Here is a 10,483-nt window from a genome sequence, read left to right on the forward strand (position 1 = left end):
GAGAGAGAGAGAGGGAGAGAGAGGGGGAGAGACGGAGAGAGGGAGGGAGGGAGAGGGAGAGGCACCTGTAGGCTCTAGGGGAAGTGCAGATCTTCTGGGAAAATAGCTTTAGCGTGGCTTCGGGAGTGGCAAGGGTCCAGTCTTTGCTTCAGTGAAACCCTCAGTGGATATGTGGGAGCTTGGGGAGATCAGACTGGATAGCCAATTTGTCCATCAGCCAAGTACAACTAATATTAGCCGGAACTTCAAAAGAAAAATTATATAAAACAAAATTCAGAGACTCCAGGATGGCAAGGACCCTAAGATAGATTTGAATCAGTCAATTGCTCAGCATTTACCTTCTCAGGGGACACTGAGCATCCAGTTCTCAATTCCCTTGGTATGGGACAGCTAACCCAAGGCCCACACACCACCCAGGACCAACAGACAGGCTAAACAACCTAGGAATCCTCTACCACAATCCCTCCTGACCTATAACTCCAAACAGCCACTAACAATGATAGATCTGAGCAAGTACAACCTATGCCAGTTGTCGATCATGTATTATGATTTTCCCAACTATTTTGACTCCTCCCTAACAACTTCTTTTCCTTTGTAACCTCATGTGCATTCAGGTCCAACTTATCAAGTCTTCCTCAGTATTGCCTCCTGCATTCTTCCTTTCTCTTCCATTACCACTGTCATCACTTTGGTCTGCCATGTAACAGCTTTGAGAATTAAGGCAAATCATTTACTCTCTTTGGTGCCTCATCTATAAAACTGGGTAACAGCTGCACTGCCTACCTCACAGGAAAGGTTGTCTGTGAAAGGTTCTGTAATCTGTAAAATGTTATACATAAATAGAAGGCATTACTATTATCAACCTAAGCCCTCTTTACTGATATGTGAAGCATACCCGGCTCCCTGCCTCTCTCCTTCTCCATTTCCAACCACATTATACACCACAGTAAGACAACTCCACACTCCAAAACATTGCTTTGCCCAAAATCTTTCACTGACATACCATTTCTTACTTGAATCAAACAATTCTGGATCTGACGTACGCAGTGTCATCTCTGGACCACTGTCAGCTGCTTAGGATGCTTTCCCTAGTTTTGCAAGCCCCACCCATCCTTCAAAGTCCAGCTACAGCCCCACTACCCTCCACACAGAAGGACTAAATTTATGAGACAGAGATTTGAAACAATGTCATGGAAGAATAAAGGATAATTCAGTTTGGGGAAAACTTGGTAGAAACACTGTCATCTCACACTTTAAGAGTCTTTTTTTTTTTTTTTTCCACCATGCCACGCAGCCTGTGGGATCTTAGTTCCCTGACCAGGGATTGAACCCAGGGCCTGGCAGTGAAAGCACCAAGTCCTAACCACTGGACCACCAGGGAATTTCCAAGAGTCATCTTTTAAAGAGGGATTATACTTTTTTTTCTGTTTGATTCTAAGAGATAACCTAGGACCAACAGGATGGAAGTTATAGAGATGTATTTTAGCAATATGAAAAACTTCCTTATTGAGCTATCCCACGATGAAATGGGATGCCTTGCATGCAGTAAATTCCCCATTACTAGAAATGTTCAAGCCCAAAGTGGCCATAGGGCAAGGATATTTTAGATGTAATTCAATTATCACAAGGGTAACTGGACTAGAATCACAACATTTTAGGTCTGAAGGAAACCTGAGAGATCTTCTAGTCCAGTCTCCTATTTTATAGGTCTGGACAGGGGAAGTGATCATTCAAGGCAGCACAGCTTGCTCTGGAGAGCAGGGAATAGAACATGGTCTCTTTCAATCCAGTGAAAACCCTTGCTACTCGAAGTGTGTGTGGTCCATGGACTGGTAGCATCAACATCACCCGGGAACTTGTTAAAAATACAGAACTAGGGCTTCCCTGGTGGCGCAGTGGTTGAGAGTCCGCCTGCCGATTCAGGGGAGACGGGTTTGTGCCCCGGTCCGGGAAGATCCCACATGCTGCGGAGCGGCTGGGCCCATGAGCCATGGCCGCTGAGCCTGCGCATCCGGAGCCTGTGCTCCGCAATGGGGGAGGCCACAACAGTGAGAGGCCCGCGTACCGGGAAAAAAAAAAAAAAAACAGAACTAACCAAAATCTGTACTTTAACAGATTTTGTGTATGTAGCATTAAAGTTCAAAAAGCACTGACCTACACTGCCCCTTCCAAACCTTGAGTTTCTAATTCTGGAACTCCATTTCCCAAACTGTTTCGTATCTTAAACAGAGGTAACACCCAAGAAAAACAGTATTTTCCGTTCAAATTTGGGAAACTCTCCATACTATACTTCCAGTAGGAAATTCGTGATAAAAATATCAGTAACATACTGAAAGTTCCAAAATATTCTGTAGTAGAGAAAACTTTAACCATGAAGTTTCTGAACATATTTGAGCACAAAATGTCTTTGAAAAAAAAGTTATCCTTAATTACTATCGCTAACATCCCCGGGCCTTGGGCTTCGCCCATACATTAGCTAAAGAACTTCAATCTCCACCTCATAGCTCCTTGACTCTCAGTACCTTAAGCATACTGGATTAGTAAGTGGTCAAGATGGGCTTGCTGCTCTCCACACTGTAATAAGTGAGGGTAAGTTTCTAAATCACCGCCTCTTTTTTTTTTCTTCTTTTTTTTTCACCGCCTCTTAAAAATACCGGAGTTCGTCATCTGTGTGATTTAGCTGTGGGGATGCGCTAAGATGACTGCTCAAGGGTGAGCCTGCCAGTTAAGGCGGATGCCAGGAATGGGAGACTGACACAACAAACGCATATCCAGGCCCCCACCCTGAGTCCGCTTTGTTTTTTGTTTGTTTGCTTGTTTTCCTGTTTGACACAACTTCTCAACCGTGTGCCCCACAGGAAACCTGTAGCTTGGAGTGGGTTCAGGGGTGCCTTGGATGCTCCCAGGAAAGGAGGGGAACCCTTGCAGTTCTGGAGGAATTCGGAGACGCAATCACTCGATCCCGGGAGAACACCACACCGGCAGGCTGAAGAGCTCAGGTGGGTCGGACCAGCCCAGACGCAGGGGGCGCCCACCCCCGCCGCGGCCCACCCCTGCCGACCCCCGCCCCGCACACCCGGCTCCCGGCCGCGCCCTAGGCGAGCGCCGAGTCCCCAGAGCACAGCCAGGAGCCTCGCGAACACGGTGGGGTAGGAGGCAGTTTCCAGGGTCGCCGCCTCCGTACCTGTCCTGTCAGGGACTCCGCGCCCGGCTCCGGTCCCCACCGAAGACCGACGCCCAAGCCATAGCGGGGGCCCGCCCCGCCCCGCCCGCATGGGCTGCCCGCCGTGCCGCCCGAACCCTGTAGGCCCGTCCCAGGCCCTGTAGCCGCTGAGGCCCAAAGGCGCTCTGGGTCGAGGGAACACGCTACTCTTCCCCGAAAACCAGTCCGGGTTAAATACTGCGCGCTGAGCGCGGCCGAGAAAACTTCGATCAGGCACAAAGCTGGACACCTGGAGCGAAATAAGCGCGTGCGCACTGTACACGGGAAGCCGATTAGGACCACAGGAGAGAGGCAAGCGGTGGCCAGCGACCTCTGTAGGCAGAGGGTAGACAGCCCAGCGAGGAGCCTGAGGATTCCTTTGCGTTGGGCAAAGGGCTCCCCCAGAGAGTGGCTACGCTTCTGAGTGCTAAGCTGTTAATTAAAACAATACTAGTAAACCATCTTTCGTCAGGTAGCTTAAGGAAAAAATTAAAATTTGCTGATATTCAGTATTATCCATCATATGGGGATTCAGGCATTCTCGTGCCCTTATGCAAATTTACGTAATGGACTTTGGCATTTTTTAATTAATAAAAAGAAAATATGGGTGGCAGGAGTGGCAGCGGCTGAAGTAGGAGATAGATGGGCCCCTGGGCTGGACAGCTGGTGCTTGTCAAATGGAGTAAAACTGAAGTTTATCCTCAGCCAGACAAGAATGCAAGGCCCATTTCCCTTCCTTCATTGATGTGGAGGGAATGAACTAGCAGTGGGGTATTTGTTGCAGTAAAAATAGGAATGAGACTTTTCTTTTTGGATAAACAAGGAAAATAAGTAAACAATGAACAGGTTGGGGAAACAGCATAACCAGGCCTGAAAGTGTTAAGCAATCTTGGTTATTCTTTAGCTGTTACTACTCATAAACACGTGTAGCTAGACTTGTCCTTAGCAAAGCCAATTACTGTCTGATCCCATATGAATTACCCTTTGCACCTGGCATTTCTTCTCCTACACACCCTTGCAGCACTCTTCATTTCAGAAAGAAGGTGACAGCTGATAACTTCAGGGACACCAGACCCGGTTGCTCAGCTGCCTGATGCCAGCTTTGGCCATAAATTTGCAGAAGAAAAGAAATGCAAGACCTTAATTACTTTGAGCCTTATCACCTACCCCAGACCACGAGCGCCAAGCTATAAAAACCTTTCCCTGTGGCGGGGGTGGGGCACAGTTCTTGAGACTCTAGCCTGCTGTGTTCCCCCTTTTGCCTAGCAAAGAATAAAGCTACTTTTTCTCCTTCCTCCAAAACCCCGTCTCCGTATTTCTTTTTGGCATTGGTGCACAGAAAGCCAAGATTTTGGCATCACAGCCAGGCAACCCCGCTTCGTGAAGATTCGTGGCATGCCGTGGCCCGCAGGCACCCAGCAAGCGCCCGCCCCGCTGCCAGGGTGTCCAAGAGGAAGGTCAGCTCTGCCGAGGGGGCGGAGAAGGAGGAGCCCAAGAGGAGACCAGCCATGTTGTTGGCTAAAACAGCTTCTGCAAAAGCGGAAATGAAGCCAAAAAGGTGGAAGGAAAGGATAAATCTTCAGGCAAAAATGTGCAAACAAAGGGGAAAAGGGAGCAAAGGGAAAACAGGCTGAAGTGGCTCACCAAGAGACTAAAGAAGACTTACCTGCAGAAAACGGAGAAAATAAAAATGAGGAGAGGCCAGCCTCTGATGAAGCAGGAAAGAAAGAAGCCAAGTCTGATTAATATCAAACACCCGGTCCTATCAGTGGTCCCTGTCTCCCTTCTTGTACAATCCAGAGGAATATTTTTATCAACTACTGTGTAAATGCAAGTTTTTTAGTAGCTCTAAAAACATTTTTAAAAAGGAGGGAATCCCACTTCATCTCATTTTTTAAGTGTGTAACAAGGAAGAGCCAAATCGGACTCCACATTGGATCTGTTTCTTTGACTTTAACCTTTGATTTTCTTTGCTTTTGTTATTATAATCTGCATAATGACCTGCCTCAGGAAACCCTGCCCACCTGTGAATGGCTGCAAGAAAAAAGAAACTAACACATCACCTCACTGAGGCTGGTCATTCCAGGGGATGTTTTGCAAGACTAATGGCCCTTTTACTTTACTTCCTCACCGCCTCTCCCTCTCTGATTCTATAAAAGAAACTGGCATCCAGACCCAGATAAGATGGTTTATCAGAGACACTAGTCTGCCATCTTCTCCGTCTGCCGGCTTTTCGTATTCCTTACCTCAACACCTCGTCTCCGATTCATTGGCCTGTCATGTGGAGAGCAGAGCGAGCTTGGACTTGGCAACAAATTTAGCGAGCCAACCAGGAGCCTTGCTTGTGTCTAGCCAGCCCCGGTTCAGGGAATATTGAGGCAAGGCCCTAGCAGCTGCCAGGACCATTTGTCCTGAGGATCTTCCCTTCAAAATTCCCTGAAGCGGCACTGGCTATCCCAGCACTTGGCAATTGAAGCAAGGAACCAAAAACTTCAATTTGGTGCTACGAGTCAATGGACTCGATTCGATTTGGAGGGTAAGTCGCTCCGGCGTGCACTCCAGGAACATATTCCCCCCCTCAATCTGGGCTTTTCCTTTACAGGACAAGCCAATCTGGTTGAGGTACGCTGCTGGAGGGGGGAATTGTTGTTGGACTCTGCCCAATTCTGGGAACTGGTTCCCTGGGAACTAGTTCATTGGTTTTGTAGGGTAAGTCTACCCGATCTGGGAACTAGTTTGTTGGTTTTCTCTTGGTTTTGTGTGCGTCGATGCTAGAATTTGTGCCTTTTGTGTTGGTATTTGTTGGCGTCTTCTGTGTCTTGGTGTCATCAAACTTTTAAAAGTGGAAAATACTCCATCTATCCTAAAGGAGAGCCCTTTGGGGAATATATTATATAAATGGGCAAAACATAGCCGTGAGCCTGTGACTAAGAAAGACATGATGTACTATTGTGTGGACCCAATATATGTTAGGATCAGAAGAACGATGGCCCCTGAATGGCTCACTCAATTATTATACAATCTCGCAGTTAGAAATGTTCTGCAAAAGAGCAGGGAAAAGAGATGAGATTCCATATGTAGGAGCATTTATGCTATTGCATTAGGAGGAAAAGGAGTCAGAGGGCTGCCACCTTATGGTGCAGCGATCTAAAAGGAAGCCCAAAGGGGAACCTGTTCTACAAGGGAAGAGAAAAAAATGAGAGTGGGGACATGTTATTTCAAAACTTAAACCCCCATCCAGCCTATCCAGCTCTGCCAGTGGCCAAGCAGGATGAACCAGCAGTTGTTTCAACTGCCCCTCCACCATGCCACCAACATATTCACTGCCTCCTGTTTCCCCTACCCAAGGGGATCAAACAGAAGTTTCTATGGTAACACCCAGGACACAGGGACCTGGTTTAGTATCACCATCTAAGACCCGACAGGGCACCCAGTTTGGACTGGGAGCCACTTCTGCAGCAGGGCAATTTCCCTTGTCCCAATATCTTGTAAGAGGCCAGGACACTCGCTTGGACTTGAGGCTTGCAATTCTGATTTCCCCACAGGAGGCCCAGGTAACATTGACAGTGGGGAACAAGTTGATAGATTTTCTAATAAATATGGGTGATCTTAAGAGGCTTGTAAATATTAAACAAAGGGGAAACAAAGTCATCCTAGGAGAAACTTGCCTGTATCTTGCCTATATACAAATGTCCTATCTGGTTTTCTCAAAAACCCTTATCTCTGCCATCTTTTTAAAATGCAAATTTTGAAAAAGAGGGTACAGTAATTTAGAACTTGACTTGTTTTCCATAAATATTAGTAGAAAGGGTTTAGCCAGCTAGACAAGTGAGCTTGATTTGTTCTGTCTGCCAGAAACCCAACTTTAATGCAACCTCTTTTGTAAACCAATGGGTTTTACATTGCTGTACCTGACTCACGGCTGAACTTTTGAAATGAGAACTATGATGTCTCTCCGTTTGTTTGTGTGTTTGTATGTGTTTTTGTCTTTGGATAACATTGCTGAGGTTAATCTGTAAATGAGCCCTATTTAATTGGCTTAAAGAAAAGTAAGTGCTTACAAACCAAACAATTCTAAATACAAGAGAAATTAAGCTAAATGAGTTTCAGGTTCACGTGAACTGGGAAATATTTAGTATGAAATTAATACCTGGTATTAATGTTTAAGTTTGTTGATCTAATTAATACAGACATGTCTTTAGAGCCATCAGCATTATGTATAGTACTTTCACTGCACCTAGGTTTAATAAAAGTTAAATGACATCTTGTTACATCTGCTGCAAATTTGTAAGCAAGAAAAATAACTTGATATGATGAAATTAAAGTAAATATAAATGAAATAAGTTTTTTAGGTAAGCTATTAGAATAATTATGTCTTAAAAATCATCTAAAATAGTTTCTCCAGATTTTGGTAACTATTACTTGCCTCTTGGTTGTCATTGGAAATTAAGGTTTTTAAGAGTCAGGGATTCTAATTTAAATATATAATTAATGCTTCTGAAAATAATAAAACATTTCAGAATGGTACAATGTGTGTTTTCAGTTAAGAAGGTATGAGGAATGGAATTACATTTTACTGAGAAAGTTTTATACATGGCCAGGATTAACTAAATTTCGATTGAAGTTACCTAAGTAAGTGGATTTTGTTAAGTAAGCTAATACAAGACTGGAATTTGATCTCTCTCTCTCTGTTAGAAGTGCTCCTTTTGATAACACATTATATAAGTTTCTGTGACCTTAGGTGATCCGTATTTGTTTTCTTTTAACCATTTTGTGACTTTGGTTAAATGAATAAGTACTGTTTCTCAGTGACCTATGATCCTGTTGTGTTTTAAAACCTTTTTGATATTTTTGTGTATCTTTTTTTTTTTTTTTTTGGCGGTATGCGGGCCTCTCACTGTTGTGGCCTCTCTTGTTGTGGAGTGCAGGCTCAGCGGCCATGGCTCACGGGCCCAGCCGCTCTGCAGCATGTGGGATCTTCCCGGACCGGGGCACGAACCCGTGTCCCCTGCATCGGCAGGCGGACTGTCAACCACTGCACCACCAGGGAAGCCCCCTTTTTGATATTTTTAACAAACTTCCTAAATATCAAAATCTGAATAAAGCTTTTTAGCCTCCAGCTCACTCTGAGATACTTCAAAAGAACATCTCTGAGACATCTCAGAGAGAGATGTCAAACTAATTTTATTTGGTATGTTAAATTACTTCAAAAACATTGTCAAGTGATTGGAGATGAACCTTAGGTTATGGTGTATGCATAAATGTCATTTTTATAGATATTCCAAAATTTATATGGAATCCCTAATATCTTCTATGTCCTGATATGTTATCAATCATAATACTAGTTATTCTAAAATGTTATATCCAAGTTTCCTGCTAATTACATTGTACTCAAATCTTTAACCATGCTATTTTAAGTTTTGTCCTGATGCTTTTACAAAATGAAGATTTTCAAGAAGACTGATAAAAAGGAACTTTTTAAGAAATATAAGTTTCTGATAGCCTTTAGATAATATCACTGGACTGGGTAACATATGACAAAACTAATGGGAAACCTGATTATTTCATCCAGATCAATGGGAATTAATTACATGAGACTGAAAACATGGCAAATATGATTTATGACTTTGGGAAATATACTGACTTTAATCTTTGTTTTTCAGAGAAACCTTTTCTCTTATGCGATGACCTACAACAGGTTGATAAAGTATGCCTTTGTAAACAAAGACGAAACATTTATCTTTTTCTCTCTACCTGATTCTGCCAGAATTTTTTGTCTCCAGCAGGCTGTCCTGTGGACTTGATATTATGTTAATCATTGTTTGAATTTGTTCTTTATTTTCAAATTGTTTGTGCTTTGTGTCTCCCTGCAGCACTGTGTCTTTGTCAATGCTACTAGCTGCATTACTTATATCCTATTTTATAAGATTGTTGTCTCTTGCAGTACCCAGTGTGTAACCAGGCCTCCAAACAAAACTTCTATGGCTAAACATCTTAAGAAAATAAATCACTTTTATAACATAAAATAATTGTAATAATATGATTCTAGGTATGGGAAGAAGCAACAAGGGAAAATGTCTCCTGGATCATAATTAGAGGATCCAGAGAATCTTTAATTATCAATAGGGCCTAATCCACAAATTAGCACCTGAGGCTTCCCTGGTGGCGCAGTGGTTGAGAGTCCACCTGCCGATACAGGGGACACGGGTTCGTGCCCTGGTCCGGGAAGATCCCACATGCCGCGGAGCGGCTGGGCCCGTGAGCCATGGCCGCTGAGCCTGCGCATCCGGAGCCTGTGCTCCACAACGGGAGAGGCCACAACAGTGAGAGGCCCGCGTACCGCAAAAAAAAAAAAAAACCAAAACAACAAAAATTAGCACCTGGAGTGGCATATCAAGAATCTTTGCCTGACCTGGGATGAGCCTCCCAGCACCGTGGGACAAAATTTGATCATGAAATGTCTCCCAAATATTGGTCAGATTCCTGACCGAGAGGAGAGGATCAGTCATCGGCGATTGCAGCCCTCCAACTTGAGCTAGTGAACCCTGAGGAAACTCAGGAAGAAGAATGCCTGCCATCTAGCAGCCATCAGACTGCAGCCATTCCCTATGGTGATCCCTGAGGACCCTCAGGATGTGAAAATACAGGACACAGGCTAAGATAGGTGTGGTGCATATCAAAGAAATGATTTCATTGAGCCCAGACTCTTGTATCTTCCCATACATAGGAAAAACGCTGAATTCTTTAACTGGTTATTTGGGGAAAGGTGAGGGAAAAATGGAATTTGAAATGTACCAACATCGAAGGTATGTCCCAGTTCACTTTATTTATTTATTTATTTATTTATTTATTTATGGCTGTGTTGGGTCTTCGTTGCTGTGTGCGGCCTTTTTCTAGTTGCGGTGAGTGGGGGCTACTCTTTGTTGCGATGCGCGGGCTTCTCCTTGCAGTGGCTTCTCTTGTTGCGGAGCACAGGCTCTAGGCGTGTGGGCTTCAGTAGTTGCAGTGCGCGGGCTCAGTAGTCGTGGCTCGCGGGCTCTAGAGCACAGGCTGAGTAGTTGTGGCACACGGACTTAGTTGCTCCGCGGCATGTGGGATCTTCCCAGACCAGGGCTCGAACCTGTGTCCCCTGCATTGGCAGGAGGATTCTTAACCACTGCACCACCAGGGAAAACCAATTTAAAGGCCTTTAAAGGCACTGTGTACACACATTTTTTATTGTGGTAAAACATACATAACATAAAATTTACCATTTTAGCCATTTTTAAATGTACTGTTCAG

The 10,483-nt window shown here is 44.4% G+C and overlaps 1 protein-coding gene across 1 annotated transcript in view; it reads right to left on the reverse strand.

Moving 5' to 3' along the window:
- The window catches only part of DCTN1 (dynactin subunit 1), a 30,871-nt gene extending 27,645 nt beyond the window's left edge, over window positions 1–3,226 (reverse strand). The window contains exon 1 of the mRNA XM_007459401.1: window positions 3,185–3,226. The gene's annotated coding sequence lies outside the window, so the exon portion shown is untranslated. The remainder of the gene's footprint in view (window positions 1–3,184) is intronic.
- Between the last annotated feature and the right edge of the window lie 7,257 nt (window positions 3,227–10,483).

This window comes from Lipotes vexillifer, unplaced genomic scaffold (assembly GCF_000442215.2).
Source record: "Lipotes vexillifer unplaced genomic scaffold, Lipotes_vexillifer_v1.1 scaffold51, whole genome shotgun sequence".
Taxonomy (NCBI): domain Eukaryota; kingdom Metazoa; phylum Chordata; class Mammalia; order Artiodactyla; family Lipotidae; genus Lipotes; species Lipotes vexillifer.